Below are 22,015 nucleotides of genomic sequence, written 5' to 3' on the forward strand. Positions count from 1 at the left end.
CCTTCCTCTACTCAAAGGATAAACATGCGGAGAAAGAAATTAGGGAAATGACACCCTTCACAATAGTCCCTAATATTATAAAATATCTTGGTATGACTTTAACCAAGCAAGTGAAATATCTGTATGACAAAAACTTCAAGTCTCTGAAGACAGAAATTGAGGAAGATCCAAGAAGATGGAAAGATCTTCCATGCTTATGGATTGGCAGGATTAATATAGTAAAGATGGCAATTTTGCCTAAAGCAATCTACAGATTCAATGCAATCCCCATCAAAATTCCTACTCAATTCATTATATATAGAGAAAAAACAATTTGCAAATTCATTTGGAATAACAAATATCCCAGGATAGCCAAAACTACACTCAAAAATAAAAGAACTTCTGGCGGAATCACTATCCCTGACTTCAAGCAGTATTACAGAACAATTGTCATAAAAACTGTATGGTATTGTTACAGAAACAGGCAGATCAGTGGAAGAGAATTGAAGACCCAGAAATGAACCCATACACCTATGGTCACTTGATCTTTGACAAAGAAGCTAAAAGCATCTATTGTAAGAAAGATAGCATTTTCAACAAATGGTGCTGGTTCACCTGGAGGTCAGCATGTAGAAGAATGCAGATCGATCCATTCTTATTACCATGTACTTAAGTCCAAGTGGATCAAGGACCTCCACATCAAAGCAGATACACTCACACTAATAGAAGAAAAAGTGGGGAAGGGTCTCAAACACATGGGCCCTGGGTTAACATTTCCTGAAAAAAAAAACACCAATGGCTTATGCTCTAAGATCAAGAATTGACAAATGGGACCTCATAAAACTGCAAAGCTTATGTAAGGCAAAGGACACTGTAATTAAGACAAAATGGCATCCAACAGATTGGGAAAAGATCTTTACCAATCCTACAACTGATAGAGGACTAATATCCAAAATATACAAAGAACTCAAGAAGTTAGACTTCAGAGAGTCAAATAACCCTATTAAAAATGGGGTACAGGGGTTGGGGATTCAGCTCAGTGGTAGAGCACTTGCCTAGTAAGTACAAGGCCCTGGGTTCAGTTCTCAGCTCTGGAAAAAAATGGGGTACAGAGCTAAACAAAACATTCTCAGCTGAGGATTATCAAATGGCCAAAAAAGCACCTAAACAAATGTTCAACATCCTTTGTCACCATGGAAATGCAAATCAAAACAACCCTGAGATTCTACCTCACACCAGTCAGAATGGCCAAGATAAAAAATTCAGGTGACAGCAGATGATGGCAAGGATGTAGAGAAAGAGGAACACTCCTCCATTGTTGGTGGGATTGCAGACTGGTACAACTACTATGGAAATCAGTCTGGAGTTTCCTCACAAAATTGGACATTCCACTACCTGAGAACACAGCTATACCTTTCCTAGCCATATACCCAAAAGATGCTCCAACATATAACAAAGTCACCTGCTCCACTATGTTCATAGCAGCCTTATTTATAATAAGCAGAAGCTGGAAAGAACCCAGATGCCCTTCAACAGAGGAATAGTTTTTAAAAAATGTGGTACATCTACACAATGGAGTAGTACTCAGCTATCTAAAACAATGACTTCATGAAATTCATAGGCAAATAAAAAAAACTAGAAAATATCATCCTGGTTGATGTAACTCAATCACAGAAAAACACACTTGGTATGCACTCATTGATAAGTGGATATTTGCCAAAAAGCTCGAATTACCCAAGATGCAATCCACAAACCACAGGAACTTCAAGAAGAAGGATGACCAAAATGCAGATGCTTCCACTCCTTCTTAAAAGGGGAAAAAGAATATCCCCTTTTAACAAGGGGATATGAAAGCAAAGTTTAGAGCAGTGACTGAAGGAATGGCCATTCAGTGTCTGCCCCACATGTGGCCCATATATATATATACAGCCCCCAAACTAGTTAAAATTGGTGAAGCTAAAAAACTCATGCTGAACGGAACCAGATACACATTCAGAGCATGTCCATACAGTGGTCAATGATAACAGAAAATCACTGAACTGAGAACAGGAACCCCCTGGGAGAAATTAGTTGAAGTATTGAAAGAGTTGAAGGAGCTTGCAACCCCATAAGAACAATCCCAACCAACCAGAGCTTCCAGGGACTAAACCACTACCAAAAGACTAAACATGGACTGACCCAGGGCTCCAACTGCATATGTAGCAGAGAATAGCCTTGTTGGGGCACCAGTGGAAGGAGAAGCCCTTGGTCCTGTCAAGGTTGGACCCCAGTGCAGGGAAATATGTGGGGGTAGTAAGGGGGATGTATGGAGAGAATATCTGTGCTGGGGAGAGGGACTGGTGGGAATTGGGGCTTATGGACAGGAAACCAGGAAGTGGAAAAACATTTGAAATGTAAGTAAAGAAATATATCTAATAAATAATTTAAAAAATAGGGTACAGAGGTCACCTGAGGACTATCTAATGGCCAAAAAGCACCTCAGGAAATGCTTCATATCCTTTTTCTTCAGGGAATTGCAAATCAAAACAACCCTGAGATAACACCTCACACAAGTCAGAATGGCCAAAATTGAAAACTCAGGTGACAGCAAATGCTGGTGAGAATGTGGAGAAAGAAGAACACTCCTCCAATGTTGGTGAGATTGCAAGCTTGTACAACCAGTCTGGAAATCAGTCTAGAGGTTGCTCAGAAATTGGACATTGTACTACCTGAGGACCCAGCTATACCTCTTCTGGGCATATACTGAAAAGATGCTCCAACATATAATAAGACCCATGCTCCACTATGGTCATAGCAGCCTTACTTATTATAGGCAAAGCTCGAATTAACCCAGATGTCCTGCAACAGAAATCGATACAGAAAATGTGGCCCATTTATACAATGGAGTCCTATTAAAAACAGCTATTAAAAGCAATGATTTCATGAAATTTTCAGGCAAGTGGATGGAACTAGATAATATCATTTTGAGTGAGGTAACCGGATCACAAAAAATACACATGTTATGCACTCACTGATAGGTGGATTTTAGCCCCAAACCTTGATTACCTAAGACACAATCCACAGACCACATGAAGCTCAAGAAGAAAGACAACCAAAGTGCAGATGCTTCAGTCCTCCTTAGAAGAGGGAACAAAAATATTCATAGGAAGATGTCATGGACTGTTGAGGCAACCCAGGGGGACTGGTTTCAGGTGGGCAAGGAGTCGACGAATGACAAATAGACAGAGACGCAAGTTTGTCTTGGATCTGAATGCGATTTTACTATTCAAGCATCAGACTTTTATAATCATAAAGCAAAGCAAAAAACAATGTTGCATATACACAGGAACAGAAAGGACAAAGGTTCCCAGGAACAGTTTTACTATGTTCTTAATAGATATTCATAAATTGGATCCAACCCTAAGAAATCAGTAAACCATTCATTTGCAAGGCACATGTGAAGTTGATGTTATCTCTAATATGCGAGACAGTAGCCACGTTGGCAAGCCGTTCAGTGGTACTTGTGGTCAGCAGTTAACTATCTAAGATTTTACAGTAACCTTCTTCTTTCTACTTTGTGAGCTACTAAATTAGATTCATCATATATGGGCTTCTTATGTATCATATGTCTGGGGTCATGAATGTTCCAATTTCCCCATAGATGGGAGTGAATAATATGATACTTTTTTCCATTGTGATTGATCCATGGATTCCCATATTCATCATAAACTCCTGTATATGGCAAGGGATCAAGGGGAGCATGCTGTGGCCCCATCCTGCTTAATGGTGGGGGAAACCACCATTTCCCTGCTGTAAGACATTGCCATATGCCATCCACGAATCTCTTAGAAATGCCACAAAGCACCCTCTTTTTAGAGATTTCAGGGTCTTATGAAGGAAACTCATAAGAGTGAGTGACTGGAATAATTTCTTGTCTAAACATCCCCACTTTTTTTTTCATCTTTATTAACTTGAGTATTTCTTATTTACCTTTTGATTGTTATTCCCTTTCCCCAGTTCCAGGCCAACTTCCCCCTAATCCTTCCCCCTCCCCTTCTCTATAGGTGTTCCCTTCCCCATCCTCCCCCCATTATCACCCTCCCCCCAACAATCACGTTCACTGGGTGTTCAGTCTTGGCAGGACCAAGGGCTTCCCCTTCCACTGGTGCCCTTACTAGGCTATTCACTGCTACCTATGAGGGTCAGTCCATGTATAGTCTTTGACCATCCCCACTTTTAAGGGCTATATGTTTTTACAGGGGGTCTGGTAAAACAATTTTTACTGCTGTAGTTCAGTCAAAAGTCCCTATTCCATAAGGTAAATGGTGACATTTTCCCACAGAAAGGCCAAATCCAAAATAGGTTCAGTGGTTACCTCTATTTCACTTTCTGTGATCTTTCTTTGTCCATGGGAGGATAGTAGGGCAGAACATGCCCTGAGCAAAAGTACACAGGGTAGAAATGAGATAGCAAGAAAAGATGTTCCAAGCATGGCAGCCACGACTCGTGAAGCACGTATCCTTCTGAGAGCACAGCCTACCCCTCTAGGAGACTGACTTCCTTGAAGTTGTCACCTCGGGTGAGAGTGTCAGGCTTTCGCCCAGTCACACAGACTCTATTGGAGAGAGTGTGGCAGGAAAAAATACAGAGATAAAGTTTGGAGCAGAGACTGAAGGAAAGGGGATCCAGCCCATATACATATAGCCACCAAACCCCAAAAACATTGCTGATGCCTAGAAGTGCATGCTGACAGGAGCCTGATATAGCTGTCTCCTGAGAGGCTCTGCCAGAGCATGACAAATACAGAGGTGGATGCTTGTAGCCAACCATTGAACTGAGAATGGCGTCCTCATTGAAGGAATTAGAGAATGGATTAAAGGAGCTGAAAGGGTTTTTAACCCCATAAGAACAAAGATACCAACCACCTAGAGCTCCCAGGGACTAAACCACCATCCAGAGTACATGTGGACAGACCATGGCTTTAGCTGCATATGTAGCAGAGGTTGGCCTTGTTGGCTATCAATGGGTGGAAAAGCCCATTGTCCTGCCAAGGCTGGGCCCCTCAGTGTAGGGGAATGCCAGGGTGGAGAGGTGGGAAGGGGTGGGTGGATGGGTGGGGGAACACCCTCATAGAAGAAGGGGTAGAGGGGATGGGATTGGGGTTTTATGGATGGGATACCGGGAAAGGGGATAATATTTGATGTGTAAATAAATAAAATAATATCCAATAAAAATGGAGTATAGTGGTAAACTGAGGATTCTCAATATAGTAATCTCAAAAAAGCTGAGAACCATGTAAAGAAATGTTCAGTATCCTTATTCATCAGGGAAATGCAAATCAAAATGACCCTGAGATCTCACCTTACATCCATCAGAATGGCTATGATAAAAACCTCAAAGGAGCGCACATGCTGGCGATGTTGTGGAGAAAAGGGAGCACACTTCTACTGCTGGTGGGAGTGCAAAATTGTACAACTACTCTGGTAAACAGTTTGGCAGTTTTCAAAAAATGAAAAATAGAAGACTCAGATATACCACTCGAACATATACCCAAAAGATGTACCCCATCCCATAAGGACACTTGCACAACTATGCTCATGTCAGCTTCATTCATAATATCCAGAAACTAGAAACAACCCAGATGTCTCACAACTAAAGGATGGATACAGAAAATGTGACTCATGACACAGTTGAATACTATTCAGCTATTAAAAGGAAAGACATCATGAATTTTATAGGGAAATGGATAGAACTAGAAAATATCATCTTGAGTGAGGTAACCCAGACCCAAAATGGCATGAATGGTATGTACTCACTTATAAACAGATATAGCCAAGCAACAGGATAACCATGCTGTAATCAACACACCCATAGAAGCCAAATAACAAGGAAAGTACAAGGGAGGATGGCTTAATTTTTCTCAAAGGGGGAAACAAAATAGATATCAGAGGTTGATGGAAAGAGGGAACTAAATGGGAAAGGAAATTGGGATGGGGAGAGGTGATTTGTAGACAGACCAGAGGAGAGAGAAGGGAAATGAAATTGGTAGTGTTTGTGTGGGTGCAATCTTTTTTTACAGTCCAGGCAGCCTTCCCACAGTTCCTCATCCCATTCCTCCTTCTGCTAGAGGATGTCCCAACTCCACTCCTACCCCAGTAGGCCTCCCCATTCCCTGGGGCCTCAAGTCACTCAAGGCTTAGGTGCATCTTCTCTCACTTAGACCAGAGCAGGCTGTCCTCTGCTGTATATATGTCAGGGGCCTTGGACCAGCTAGTGTATGCTGCTTGGTTGGTCAGTGTCTGAGAGATGTTGAGGGTCCAGGTTAGTTGAGACTGCTGATTTTCCTATGGGATTTCCCTCCTTCACAACTTCTTCCAGTCTTCTCCTAATTCAATGACAGGGGTCTCCAACTTCTCTCCATTGGTTGGGTGTAAGTATCTGCACCTGATTCTTCCAGCTGATTCTTGGGTCTCTCAGAGGCAGCCATGCTAGTCTCCTGTCTGTAAGCACAGACATCATGCTATAATGTCTATAGCATCGGTAATAGTGTCAGTCCTTGGAGTCTCCCTTTGAGATGGATCTCAATCTGGGCTGCTCACTTGACCTCCTTTCCCTCAGTCTCTTCTCCCATTTTTGTCCCTGCAGTTCCTTTAGACAGAAACAATTCTGAGTTAGAGTTTTTGACTGTGGTATGGCAACCCCATCCGTCCACTTGATGCCCCTGTCTTTCTACTGGAGGTGGAGTTACCTCTTTTCACTGTTGGGCATTTCAACTAAGGTCCCTTCCTTTGAGTCCTGAGAGTCTCTCACCTCCCAGGTCTCTGGTACATTCTAGAGGGTCCCTTCACCTCCTACCTCCTGAGGTTGCTGGTCCATTTATTCTGCTGCCCTTTAGAGCTTCACTCCTGTTCTTCCCCAATACCTGGTCATGTTCCCTCTTCCCTTTCCCTGTTCCCTCTCCTACCCAGGTCCCCCCAACCCCTGTGATTGCTTTCTTCTTTCCCCCAAGTGGGATTGAAGCATCCTTGTTCCGTTCAGTTGTTCCCTCCTGCAGGACAGTCAACAAGGGTGCAGAGGGTACCTGGAGGAGAATGGAGGACAAGAGACACGAAGAAGGACACCAAGACAAGAGTCTGATCAAGGTGACAAATTTATTTTTTCCCAAGGCTGAATTTATACCACAGCAGGGGTAACTGAGGAAGGGGTGAAGTGGGAAACATCTACACAAGCCAAGGACACAGAGAACTTGTGGTCAGCTGATGTCAACAGGATGTTGGTTTCTCAGTCAACAGGTTTGTCACATCACTGGGCATCTTGACCACCAGATTTGTATTAGTCTTCTTCAGCTGGCTGGGGATTTTCCATGAACCCAGTCATACTTAACTCTAACTATAATATTAACATCAATAATGGAGGGTTTTAAGGGCATCGCTCCCAACGTATCCTCATTTGGGTCCTTCAGCTTGTTAACCTTCTTGAGTTCTGTGGATTGAATTGTGGACATTCTGTACTTCTTTGGACAATATCCACTACTGGTAAGTACAGACCTTTTGGGTCTGAGTTATCTCACTCAGGATGATACTTTCTTTTTTTTAAAAAATTTTTTTTATTAACTTGAGTATTTCTTATTTACATTTCAAGTGTTATTCCCTTTCCCGGTTTCAGGGCAAACATCCCCCTAACTCCTCCCCCTCCCCTTCTTTATGGGTGTTCCCCTCCCCATTCCCCCCATTGCCGCCCTCCCCCCAACAATCACGTTCACTGGGGGTTCAGTCTTAGCAGGACCCAGGGCTTCCCCTTCCACTGATGATCTTACTAGGATATTCAATGCTACCTATGAGGTCAGAGTCCAGGGTCAGTCCATGTATAGTCTTTGGGTTGTGGCTTAGTCCCTGGAAGCTCTGGTTGCTTGGCATTGCTGTTCATAAGGGGTCTCGAGCCCCTTCAAGCTCTTCCAGTTCTTTCTCTGATTCCTTCAATGGGGGTCCTGTTCTCAGTTCAGTGGTTTGCTGCTGGCATTCGCCTCTGTGTTTGCTGTATTCTGGCTTTGTCTCTCAGGAGAGATCTACATCCGGTCCTGTCAGCCTGCACTTCTTTGCTTCAGGATGATACTTTCTAATTCCATCCATTTACCTGCAAAACTCCTGATGTCCTCCTTCCAATTAGCTGAATATTATTCAGTTGGGTAGATGAACTACAGTTTTTGTGTCCATTCTTCTGTTGTGGGACTTCTGTGTTGTTTTCAGTTTCTGACTATTACAAATAAGACTGCTATTTATCATAGTGGAGCATGTGCCCCTGTAGCACGGTGGTGCATCTTTTGGGTATATACCCAAGAGTGGTATATCTGGGTCTTTAAGTAGATCTATTTCCAATTTTCTGAGAAACATCCAGATTGATTTCCAGAGTGTTTGTACCAGTTTGTAATTTCACCAGCAATGTTTCTCTTTCTGTGTGGGGTGATCTTTAGGATGTGGTAAACAACTGGAATGGGTGGAAACCCTATGGGGCTTATGGTGTCAACCCTAGCTGAGACTCCTAGCAGTGGGGAACATAGATCCAGAAGTGGGCACTTCCTCTAGGGAGGCAGGACTCCCAGGGGAACAGTAACTAACCCTAAAATCTTTGACTCAAGATATGTCTTGTCTAGAAGATGTACAGGGACAAACATAGAGAAGAGACAGAGTATATGGCTCCAAACTGAGACCCATTCCATGGCAAGAACTAGTCCTTTGACACTACTATTGATACTCAGTTATGCTTACAGACAGGAACCTAGCAGAATTGTCCTCTGAAAGGCTCCATCCAGCAGCCAATGGAAAGAGATACAGAGACTCACAGACAAACATTAGATGGAGCTTGGGGAGTTTTACAGAAGAGTTGGGAAAAGGACTGAGGGATCCAAAGAGGATAGGAATTGTACAGAAAGACCAACAGAGTCAATTAACCTGGACCCTTGGGGGTTCCAGAAACTAAATCACCAACCAAAGAGCAATTACAGGCTGGACCTACGCGCCACCGCCACACATATGTTAGCAGATGTGTAACTTGGTCTTTATGCAGGTCCCTGAATAACTGGAGCAGGAGCTGTCTCTGAGTCTGTTGCCTGCCTGTGGATCTCATTCCTCTAAATGGGATCTCCATGTCTGGCCTCAGTGGGAGAGGATGTGCCTAGTCCTGTAGTGACTTGACGGGTCATGGTGGGGGCAATGTTGTGTGGGGTTAAGACCAAGAGTCTGGCTAGCCCTTCTCAAAGAAGGGGAGAGAGGAAAGGGAGAAGGATCTGTGTGAGGGAATACTGGGCTGTGTGAGGAGAACAGGGCTGATATTGAGATGTAACACGAATAAATAAATAAATTTAATAGAAGAGAATAAAAAGCATTCTGCACTTCCAGAGCTAATTTCAGGTGCACACTGGAAAGTGTGGTGTTATGTTTCAGAGACCTTTGTCATAATCTGATGAACTTTTGTTGTTGTTCTTTGTTTTGTTTTCTTCCCTTATACCATCTATTCTGTAAAATGTGTTCTTGTATGTTGATTAGAATACATTTGAAATATGATATTAAGAACCTGAAAAAAGTAATATCACACACTTATTATAATAGCTAACATAATAATTTTTTAAAAATTCCAACACCAAATCCTGGTGACTATGTAGAGAAACAAGGAACATTCATTGATTTTCTTGTCAATGTAAAATGGTCTTGTCACTCTGGAAAAGAAAACACTAGGTTTCTCTAAAACTACATATGTATTTCATATATGACTCAGCAATACCAATTTTGGGGCATTTGTCCCAGAGAAATGAGAACTAACATTCACATAAAAGACTGTGCACAAATGTTTATCATAATTTTTTCATAATAACCAAACAGTAGAAACAGTCTCAATATGTTCTTTAATGTGTGGGCAGTTATGTAAACTTTCATTCATGTGGGCCATTTAATACCACCTAGGGATATGGAAGAAATATTGATACATGTGACACATTAGAGACAGATTATTATGCTGGCTTGTAGAGCTAGCTATAAAAAATGAAAACACTCTGAGGTGCCATTTATAAAGGATTTTTTCAAGATTAGGTGTTAGGCCTGATGCATGCTGGACAAGTTCTCCTCAGTTAAGCTCCAGCTATAGCCCTACTACATCCTTGAGTCAGCAAGCTTGCAGAGATGGAAAACAGATCCACGGTTGTCAGGGAGGGGCCTTGGTTGTTAGGTAGTTTTGATAGGCAGCTCAGAGAATAGTTGGAATGGAATCCCCTAACAGGGGATTCTTGATTCTTATTGCAGTCTCACTGTGCACACATTAGGATTTGCATGTAACCTTACTGAAATCTGAAGAAGGTCAGTTGATGTATCACTTCAATTCCTGGCTATGTATTGTTCTGTATTTGTTAAAGATATGGTCAAACAATGGTAATTGGAGGAAATTTGAGTAAAAACTACATAGCGTTAAATCTCCTATCTGCATGAAAATCCTCAATGATCTCAAAAAAGAAAGTTAAAGAATTCCAAAAACTTCCAAAAAGTTAAATATGTTAAACAAGACAGAATGCTATCTTCAGTCTGGTTTAAAAAGGGGAAGTAATGGGTAAGGCTTCTTGTCTAAGATCACTTAAATACAACTGTAATTTAATCCGAATCCAGGTTTTTTGTTTGTTTGTTTGTTTGTTTTTGTTGTCTTTTTTTAACCTCAAACCTGAATCTTTTCCATTATTTCAAACTTTCAGAAAAGACACAAAGAATCTTATCCCATGGATGTACACAGTCCAAATGGGTTTAACATGGTCATGCGAGAGATTTAGTTAGCTCAGGAAGAAGATGCAATGCAAAGCAGGGAAATGTGGGGGAAAGAGGGAAGGAGGGAGGGAAAGAGAGAGAGAGAGACAGACACAGACAGAGAGACAGAGACAGAGACAGAGACACAGGACAGACAGGAAGAACCCTGATGAATCAAACCAGGCAAGACCTAAGATCATCCTGATTCCTTTGATTACTTTCTTGCCACACCTGTGGCTCTTGAGTATGGATACCTGAAGATGAGCGTCTTTCCTGTTAGATTTTTGTGAGAACTGAGAAATTTAGAGAGAATGCTTAAACAGCTTATTAAGTATTTTGGGCCAGGTAGATACAAATCACAGGGTAGCATTTTTTATTTTTTTTGTCGCCTGTAGACATCAGTGCCTTAGGCATTCCTGCAAGATGTGTGTCTTCCTTTTTCTGTGTTGATCATTTGACCCATCCATATTATGATTGCAGGAAAGACCCTTCTTTACTGCTGATAGAGTTTGTGTGTTGAACTTTCCTATAAATGTTTAATGTTTGTTGACTGACTTACGAGGTCATCTAAGCTGACTTAACTGGAGGTCAGGCTGCATTATTATCCCACATTTTCTTTTAAAACTTTCTCTCAAGGTCTAATGCTCACTTTCTTCCTGGAAACTCGTTGCCCTGTATGACTTCATTAATACACATATTTCTGACTCTTTTAAGTACAATGTCAAGGAACCTTCAGTTTTGTAAATCTTTCCTTTGACAATTGAAAGAAAGAACATGTAGCAAATTGTGAAAAACAGAAAGAAATGTTCTTACAATATTTTCCTTGAGCATCAATCAATGGCTAATGTCTAAATAAGCTAATATTGAAAACAGCCACAATATCTCTCTCTCTCTCTCTCTCTCTCTCTCTCTCTCTCTCTCTCTCTCTCTCTCTCACACACACACACACACACACACACACGAAAATACATTCTCATGTGTATCATCTATATTGACAGAACAAGCTTGCCCTTGGACAGAAATATTATAAAAATTATATTATGCATAGACAGCATTGAACATTTTTAGACAATAAGAAATACTTGCAAAGAAGCATTAGTGATTACGCAGTTATGTGAGACTGACTTTAACAACAGCTTCTATCTGTTTCGTAGACAAATAACACTTAATGGAGTCTTCCAGATCAAACCTCACCTGGGCAAGGTGAGCGGATACCACCAAGACATGGCAGAGAAACCATAACCTGACTTATAGTCATGTGCAAAGAGCTGTTAGAAATGTCTGGAAGAAAATCTCGATTCTCTTTGTGTTTTTGTAATATTCAAACAGTTACAAGTTCCATTTATTTGGAAAGAAAAATTGTAGTGCTTGACAAATGATACTGAGCTGTGGTAGGTAAGAAAATAAAGGGTTTTAAAACAAAATTACCTTTTATCTTTCTCAAGTAGTATAAATCACTTGTAAGGTTGTGGAGAACAATGGCCACCCACACTTGAGGGTAAGAGCAGAACATTAGTGCAGGTGTCCGTGCAGGCACCTGGGACTGGTGCTGAGCCACACAGAGTTGCAGCCCTTGGCTTTATACATTGAAAATAGATCTTTTTCCTACAGTACATTCTTATTGCGGTTTTCCCTCCCGCAAATCCTCCCAGATCCTCCCCAATACCCTTCCCTTCTCTCCCTCTGGACTATGTGCAAGGTGAGAGACCTTGTAACATTCACTTCTAAATGGTATGCCTCTATCTTATCCCTCTACTCAAGGATATGATATTTCTGAGACAGAAGACAGAAAAAAGTGTGAGAGCCAGGGGAAGAGGAGAACACCAACAAAACAAGGATTTGTAAACAAAGCAGGACCAAGGCACAGGTAAACTCACAGAGACTCCGGCAACATGCACAGGGAATACACAGAAAGCATCCCAGCACTAAGGGGAGACATGAACATGACCTCCATCCCTAACTCAGAAGACATCTGCAGTTGATAGCTGCTCACAAATTAAAAATTAGTTTTTTTCCACAGAGTCTCACTACAGGAAACAAAACAGTACTAAGGGAAAGTCTATGCCCAGCAATAGATAGACAACATGAAATGAACTCCGCAAGGGTCCCGAGAGGCCCATGTGTAAAATATCTGGTTAGAAGACGAGCATGCGTGTAGAAGCCTGACACATAAGCTAGTCTCCAGAAAGCTTGTCTCCCATTGAAAAAACTTCATCTTTCTTTATCTTATTGTACTGGCTGGTTTTATGTGTCAACTTGACACAAGCTGGAGTTATCACAGAGAAAGGAGTGTCCCTTGAGGAAAGCCTCCATGAGACCCAGTTGTAAGGCATTTTCTCAATTAGTAATCAGGGGTGAGGGCCCAGCCCACTGTGGGTGGTGCCACCCCAGGCTGGTAGTCTTCAGTTCTATAAGAAAACAAGCCGAGCAAGCCAGGGGAAGAAAACCAGTAAGCAGCACTCTCAGTGGCCTCTGCATCAGCTCTTGCCTCCAAGTTCCTGCCCTGTGTGAGTTCCTGTCCTGATTAACTTTGGTGATGAACAGCAATGTGGATCTGCAAACTGAATAAACCCTTTCCTCCCCAACTTGCTTCTTGGTCATGTTTTGTGCAGGAATACAAATCCTGACTAAGACACTTAACCTTTTAAACAGTAATGGTTTATATTTGCAGAAAACCTTGCAACATGGAGGGTGGAGAGATGGATTAGTAGTAAGAGCACTTGATGTGTTTGGGGAGGATCCAGGTTCAATTCCCAGCGTCCATGTGGCAGCTCAAAGTAGTTCGTTACTCCAGTCTCAGGAGATCTGATGTCAACTTCTGCAATCTGATGGCAGTGAACACATATGCTACATAGACATATACATTCAGGAAAACACTCACACATATAGCATGTAAATAAACAAAATCTTAAGAAATGCAACATATTTCTTAGGCTTTGATTCTTTTCATTAAGAATGTGATTTGTTCCTTTGGATCAGAGGACAGTATTTGTCACAGTTTGTCTCAGGTAACTGGAATCTATTTGTCTCTCAATTGTATTACTACTAATGCTGTCATTACACACCAGTATATATCTCTCTTAGTCAAATCATTTGATTTTTATTCTAAATAAATTATGACACCAGAGTTTCCAAAGGTCACATTCTAGAAAAATCTTTAAACATTTAAAAATGGCCAGCATTCTCAGGCTCAAGTCCTATTTCAATACAAATAAATCTCAAAAAACTAATGCATTTTTTGAATCAAGATATATGTTCAGATGTATGAATGAATGTTTTTAAGAACAGAACATTTCAAGGATCATTCCTCTTCCCATATAAATATTTCCTAAGCCTGAAATATCTATAAAATAGGTGTAATCTCCTTTAGTTCCAAGGGTCAGTAAACCACCTTGAACTTGCTTAGGTTTGAGAGAAAATTGACTGAGACCTCTGGGTAGGCTGAAATGATGGTCAGTGTGAAACAGGCTTTAGAAATAAAGAACTGAAAATAACATGAATAAGACTTGGGTGGAGGGATGTCTTTCAGAAGTTTTTCAATGGAGAAGATGGACTCTGTTGTCCCTCTCCTTTCTCCTCTGTCTTTTCCCTTTGTCCTGCCATATCTCTTCTTCCTCTCATTCCTTTCCTTTCTTTTCTACTCCTGCCATATCCAATAATACCAATTGTGGTGAATAAGTCAAGTGAGACTGGCTGTATAGTCCTCTGAACTTCAGAGTCTTTGGGTTTCTGATGTGACTGCCGAGAACTGAGCTGTAAATCTATCATTTCTTTGTAGAAAGTTTCTCCTTCTCCTTACTTCTAAAGATCTTTGGTGCTTCTAAGTTTAGCTACTCTGTCTAAGTATATGTCTGGTTTTATTTATTTTATTCCATGTTCATACTTCTGAATTCTGATTCTTTATATCTTCTGCAGTTTCAGAACTGTCTTTGAATACTACCATGTCTACCTTTTGCCCTCTCCTCTTCCTTTTATATACTCTGTCTTTTAGGTGTAAGTTGTCTTAGTTAAGATTTTATTTCTGTGAAGAGACACCATGACCAAAGCAACACTTATAAAGGAAAACATTTAATTGGGGTTGAACCTTTCAAGGCTCAGTTTATTATCGTCACGGAAGAAGGCATGCTAGCCTACAGGCAGACATGGTGCTGGAGGAGCGGACAGTTCTATATCCTGCCAAAGGCAGTCAGGAGAAGACTACTATCACACTTAGCATAGCTTCATCTTTTAAATGACACTTCAAAGCCTGCCTCCACAGTGACACACTTCCTCCAACAATGCCACACTACTCCAACTAGTCCATATATCCTAATAGTGCCACTCCTTATGGGCCAAACATTCAAATATGAATTTATGGGGGCCAAACCACCACATTCTACTCCCCTCTACAGCTTATAGCCATAGATTAATGCAAAACTGCATTTTGTCCAAATTCAAAAGTTACCATACTCTATCACAGTCTGAACAATGTTTAAAACTCCAAAGTTCAAAATCTCTTCTGATACCCCCCAAAAAAATCTCTTAACCTTAATCCCCTATAAAATGAAAATAAAGAAGCAGGTCATATACTTTTGACATCATAGGATATATATTATCATTTCAAAATGCCATAGTGTGGAAATACTGTAACAAAGCAAGACAGAAAACCAGCTGGAAAAATCGCAAACTCCACATCTCCATGTCTGATGTCCACCTACTTTCACCTTTGTTTCTCCTTTCAGCAATTGCTTTTCTTGGATGGTTCCACTCCTTGCTAGCAGCTTTCCTCAGCAGCTGTCCTATGGCTCTGGCATATCTAATATCTTGGGGGTATCCAAGGCAATGTCAACTGTCCAGCTTCTTGTTCCATGATTTTCTAGGCTCCTCCAAAGGACTTGGGTCCCTTCTCCAGCTTTGTCCTCTGTAGCACTCTAGGCTCTGACTGACCCCTCTCCACTGCTGCTGCTGTTTTTGGTGTTCATCCCATAGTACTGGCATCTCCAATATGCTGGGGGTCTTCCACTCCAACTAGTCTGTACTTTCACTGGTAGCCTCTCATAGGCTGTTTTCATGCTGCCAAACCTCAACTTCGTTGCATGACCCTTTCAGTTCTGGTCCTTCAACTATCACCAAGACTGCACCTTCACCAGTGGCCTTTACTGGCTCTCACAGTGTCAAGACTCAGCCGCTTTCCATGACCTCTTCGTGCCTGTAAAACCAGTGTGCCCAAGTGACTCTTAAAACTTGCCAGGTTGGGGATTTAGCTCAGTGGTAGAGCGCTTGCCTAGCAAACGCAAGGCCCTATGTTCGGTCCCCAGCTCTGAAAAATAGAAAAAAGAAAAAAAAAACTTGCCTAGTCCGGTTGACAGCATGATGTCTGTCTCTGGAATAGCTTCTTTGTGCTTTCAGAAAACAAAGACAAACAAACAAACAAACAACAACAACAAACTTCCCAGAAGATTTCTCTTCAGTGATGCTGGTCTCTTCTAATCACCTCTAATTTCTTGGCTCTAGTTAACCAGCATCAATTGTCCCAGTAACCCTTTCTATTATTGACTCTAAAGCAAGAGTCATGTGGCCAAAGCTGCAAAGTTCTGCTGCTTACTGGGGCTGGATCATGGTTCCCCCATTCAATGATGTCTTCACCAGCTTTTTTGTTTTGATGGTTACCTTAACTACCTATGCTTTGATGTCCTAGAACTTGCTCTTTTAGACTAGGCTGGCCACAAACTCAGAGATACTTCAGCTTCTGTCTTCAGAGTGGGAGGATTAAAGTTGTGTACCATCAAGGGCTTTTCCTCCTATTGATGCCACACAGTGCCATCCTCTGCTACATATGCGGTCCTTCCCTATGTACTCTTTGGTTAGTGGTTTACTCCCTGGAAGCTCTGGGGGGTCTTGTTGGTTGATATTTCTATTTCCTATGGGGTTGCAAACACCTTCAGCTCCTTCAGTTCTTTAACTTGGTACTGTGAAGGTTCATTTACCCAGTGTAGGGGAATGCCAGGGTGTTGAGGTGGGAGTGGGTGGGTGGGAGTGGGAGCATCCTCATAGAAATAGAAGTAGTATGGGAGAGGAGGGGAAAGGGGATAACATCTGAAATGTAAATACATAAAATATCCAAAAATAATAAAAATTAAAAGAATAATACAATTAACAATAACAAGCAAATGGAAGGAAGTGTGTATCACCAAACTTTGCCCTTCAGTTTCTTTTTTATTTCTTTTTCATAAATTGAAAGCTTAGTTGGGTAAGGTCTTGTCCTGAGCTTGCCACTTCCTTTATTCCATTTAATATCTGGCTTTTATTTATTTTTTATTTTCTTGAATACAGAATCTAGCTCCATTCCATGTTTTGGTGCCCCCTTTCTTCTCAATCTGCACATTGTCTATTTCTACTTGTTCTGTTTGCTCCCTTTTTATTATAGATCTGCATAAGAGGGAACACTAATAGCCACACCACAGAGTCTATACTAGACTGTTTTGAGATTCCTTCTGCCAATGGCATTAATCCAAAATCTTTGATTTCAGCCTCAGGCAGACTTTTTGAACAAGGGCAGCTACATTCTTCATGAAAGTGTCACAGGAAAGATCTCAAGGCAACCTACTAAAATTCTGCTCCTCTGAAACTCTTAATCCAGGCCCTTACAGTCCAAATCACCCTTAGTCCCACTGTCTTCTATGTTCCTTCTAGTATGACTTCACTAAGCAGAGCTTAAAGCATTCCACTGCTTTCTTAACCCAAAGTCTCAAGATCCATGTTCTTCCAAACAAAAACATGGTCAGGCCTATCACAGTAATACCCATTCCCTGGTACCAATTTCTGTCTTAGTCACTGTTCTATTGCTGTGACCAAGTCAACTCATAAAAATAAATCTTGCTCACAGTTTCAGAGGTTTAGTCCAATATCATTATGGCAGAAAACATAGCAGCACACAGGCAGACATGGTGCTGGGGAGATATCTGAGAGTACTTACATCCAGCTTCATAGGTAACAGGGAGAGAGAGAGAGAGAGAGAGAGAGAGAGAGAGAGAGAGAGAGAGAGAGAGAGAGAGAGAGAGAGAGATTCACTTTCTCCTTACCCCTTTCCTGAAGCAGTGTCTCCTGATCCCCACAAGTCCATCCTGTGCACGCATCTAGAAGCATCCATAGCTATAGCAAGAGGCCAGTTAATCCTCCTTCTGTAGAGGTGCCAGGATTGACCAGCTAATAGGGAGGCTGTCACAGATGAATTGCTGTTTCACTGAGACAAATATGGGAGAGTATTACATGGGGCAGTACTCCAGTTCACACTATGGAACTGGAGACAAAGGAAGAAATAGAAAAATGGTGGTTAAAATACAGGCATTTCTCTTTCTTTAGTTCTTGATATCAAAACTGTAGTCTGTGCACAAAATGAGAGCATAATGGAATGGTGAAGCAGGCCACAGTGCTGGGGACTTGAGAGAGTATACTAGCAAAGGGTTTTCAATGTCCCATCCCCCACCAAGTGCCTTAGGAAAACCTATTCTTCTAACAAGTTTCTTGTGTCACTTGAGTTTACCATAGAGAAGTACATATAATGTCACCAGCCTCTATCCCATTACAGTAAAAAAAAGCCTTCCGAAAGCACATGTACAAGCAAAGTGTGCAACAGAGGAATGCACGATGAGATGTTTAAGAGCACAGACTCCATCCATTTCGTTTTTTATTCTTCCCTCTGGGACACGGTGTTTATATTCTCTAAGTTGATTTCCTTGTTTATAAATGGATTTATTAGCAAGTGTTAGTTCCTCTACTTTAAAGATCAGTTCTTAAAACTATTTAAAAATAGGTGAACACTCAGGCAGCTCCATGCCAAGTGTGTAACACTGTTTAATAGTACATACTGCTTTTACTTGCATAAGATCGTCCACAGTGGGAGAACTATTGTTTGTCTCTGTAACCCTTCTTAGTTGTTTGTTTGCTTCTTTGTCTTAATGAACTCTGATTTTCTGTAGTTGTCCGTTTCTTTTTCTGTAGCTCAGGAATAACTCCTAAAACATGTAGATAAGTCTAATAATATTGTTTCTCCCTACAAGTGATTCTCTTTGAAATGACAACATGATTTTCTGTTTACTCAATAGGAGAGAAGTCCTGTCAGAACAAGTTGCTATTGTTTTTTTTCCCCTGAGGGGGATTGTATTTTTATGTTTATTGTGTATGTATTATGCATGTGTGTATGTATGTATGTATGTATGAATGAATGAATGTATGTATATGCATACAGCACATGCCACATCAGGCAGGTAGAGTCAGAGGACAGTTTGTGGGGGCTGGTTCTCTCCTTCCACTATGTAGGGTTTAAAGGCTCGAACCTAATCATTAGGACTACTAACAAGTGCTTTTTTTATTGGATATTTTGTTTATTTACATTTCAAATATTATCCCCTTTCCCAGTTCCCCCTCTGGGAACCCCCTATATCATCCTCCCTCCCCCTACTTCTATGAGAGTACCCACCCAGCCACTCCCACCTCAACACTGGTATTCCCCTACACTGGGGCATCAGGCTTGCCAGGACCAGGGGCCTCTCCTCCCACTGATGTCTGACAAAGTCATCCTCTGCTACATATGTGGCTAGAGCCATGGGTCCCTCCGTGTACACTCTTTGGTTGGTGGTTTAGTTCCTGGGAGATCTGGGGGGGGGGGTCAGACCTATCTTGTTGGTTGTTGTTGTTTAGAGACACATGCATGGGACAGAATGACCCGTTCTGCAGATTTCAAACTTGGAACTTGAACTTCTTGGGTGGCTTCTTGGGAGCCTAAGAGGAGGTATTTCTGAGAGCAGTAATGCCAATAGCAGAAAGACAGGATGAGCTGAACTTCTGATCAAGAACCAGGAGCCAACTAACCATGGAAGAACCACACTTTCTTGCTAAGGAGAATAGATTTTCTTATATAAGCTTGTTGGTGAGATTGTTGCGGTAAAATTAATAAAAATAAGGTTTCTTTTATCCCGCACTAGATCTGGCACTGTAGTGCCCCATGGCATCTATTGGATATTTTCATCTCAGTCAACGAAGTGTCTCACCCACTTAGCTCCATCCTATATCACACTGCCGATGGTTCCTCTCGGAGCCTGGCAACAATTTCTCTACCCATCTAGTTCCCAAGGCAGGTTGCGACCATGCCAGACATACACATCCCAATTTCGTGGTAGCCTAGTATGTCTAGCCACCACACTCTCTCTTGAACTCAATTAGATTGCCACATGAAAGAACACACAACACAATAACCTCTGATCCAATTGATAAGAAATAATTTGCTCATCTAGACGTACAAAGCCCTGTACACATCCATCCCTTCAAAATATTCATAACGACCTGTAAATGTGCAGAGAGAAATCTTAACATCCGCCTTTGTGTTCTTTTGGCTGCTTCTCTCCTCTCTCCAGTCTCTTCCTCTAAAACTTTTCTCCCACCCATCCTTCCTTCTCGTCCAATGATAGGCCTCGTTCTGTCCTGTACCTGCCTTCACCTGCATAATGACATCATCCTATATGAGATTTTGCTTACTTAGAGACAAAGGAATTCTATGGGACTCCAAATGAATCCCCAAAGTGTGGGACTTTGGTGTCCAGAGCTAGAGAAACACACACCAGTCTCGCGACCTTCCCTCATTCATCGTCAGTCATCGTATATCTGGGATTGCTGACTCTTTAGCTATGGCACAGGGAAAGGCTTCTGTGATGCTCTCTGACTAACTAATCAAATTTCCAAGAATTCTGTCACTATGGAGTCTCCGTAACCTGGAAGGAACCTTGAGTGCAGGGGAGTTTTGACTCAGGCTATTGTCCTTCTGTTTCATCCCTTCAAAACAAACAAACAAAAAACAACAACAAACAAACAAACCACTTACTACCTCCATAAGACTACAATGCAGTCCCCTTTCCTATTGCAATTTTTCTATTTCTTTAAAGTGGGTATTTTCATCTCACCCACTTCAGCTTCTGTTTTAGATAGTTCCTGTGTGCATTCTATACATTCATGTGCTTTTTGTCCCTCTTAGTCTTTCTGCTGTCAGTCTATTTTGGCAAACTTAAAGACTTGAATCTTCCAATACAGGAGGGAAGAATTTCATTTTCCTCCACATCTTCAAGTCAATAAAACCAAGGAAGCAGGAGGAAATGCATTTTCTCTCCTCACAGTTGATTCTAACTGTGTCTGAAGCGGTCAGAGTAACCTTTCCACTCTCTCTTCTTCAGCCTTTCTCCATAAAAGGCCCTTGATTACCCATGCAGGATTCAATATCAAAAATTCAAAGAAATTTCTTCAATCCCTAGCACTGTGGAAAGGTTGCCTTGAGGAACCACAGACCTCCCTCCTGCCTAACTCCTGACACCTCTGGACCCTAGTGAGAGATTTGGAAGGATGATAACAACTTCAGACTGTGAGGTGGGAGGAGGGCACGGAGCACTGTACCCAACAGTCAGAGAAGAGGAGTTGGTGATGCAAGTGTGCTTTTTGACTCAGCCAGTTGAGGATCTTGGTTAGGCTGTGTGTACTGCAGGCTGGGAATCCCATTTCATGCAGAAAACGGAGGAAAAATGCTACCAGTCATAGCAAGTGGGCACCAGCCTATTGCCCACTCAAAGAGGACTCTTTTCAAAAGAAAGAAGAAATACAGGCCAGTGCAGACTGGCTTGAAACCAATAGGTTGAAGCCCCATGTAGGAGCTCATCTTGATCTTTTCTAGCTGTCTTCCTGAAACATTTTGTCCTCAAAAGGTGTTTTTCCTAAAGTTTGAATTATTGTTTCAGAGTAAGGTCATTATTTTTGCTCTGTTTACATTTTGCTCCCATCTTCATTTTTATGGTTTTATTTTATTTTATCTCATTTTGAAACAGAGTCTTAAACACGCCCAAGCGTGTCTTAAGACAGGCCTTGAACTTCTGATCCTATGGTTGGAGAAGTACAGCTGTGTGGTACCATAGTTATATTGTGTTGTGGTGGTGGTGGTGACAATAGTTTGTTGATTGGTTTGTTATATCTGGTTATCAGTTCAGATTCCAAGAAACATCTCAATTTGTGTCAGCTTGCTTATTCGTCTCCTCTTCCTCTTCCCCTTCCTCTTCTTTCCCTTCCCCTTCCCCTTCTCCCCCCCTTCTTCCTGCCTTAGTTACTGTTGTTGCTGTGAAGAGACACCACAACCAAGGCAACTTTTATAAAGGGAATCACATAGTTGGGGCTGGCTTACAGTTTCAGAGTTTCAGTCCATTATCATGGAGGAAAGTGTGGTGCTGGAGAGTGAGCTGAGAGTTCTATATTCAGATCAAAAG

The 22,015-nt window shown here is 41.6% G+C and overlaps 1 long non-coding RNA gene across 1 annotated transcript; it reads right to left on the reverse strand.

Annotated features, from left to right (window-relative positions):
• Nucleotides 1-13,375: 13,375 nt before the first annotated feature.
• LOC108350853 (uncharacterized) lies at nucleotides 13,376-20,463 on the reverse strand. The gene is made up of 3 exons (XR_015687200.1): nucleotides 20,336-20,463; nucleotides 17,801-17,961; nucleotides 13,376-13,564 (listed from the first exon to the last, which is right to left on the reverse strand). It is a non-coding gene; the product is annotated as an uncharacterized LOC108350853 (long non-coding RNA).
• Between the last annotated feature and the right edge of the window lie 1,552 nt (nucleotides 20,464-22,015).

This window comes from Rattus norvegicus, chromosome 4 (genome assembly GCF_021556685.1).
Source record: "Rattus norvegicus strain SHRSP/BbbUtx chromosome 4, alternate assembly SHRSP_T2T, whole genome shotgun sequence".
Classification (NCBI taxonomy): domain Eukaryota; kingdom Metazoa; phylum Chordata; class Mammalia; order Rodentia; family Muridae; genus Rattus; species Rattus norvegicus.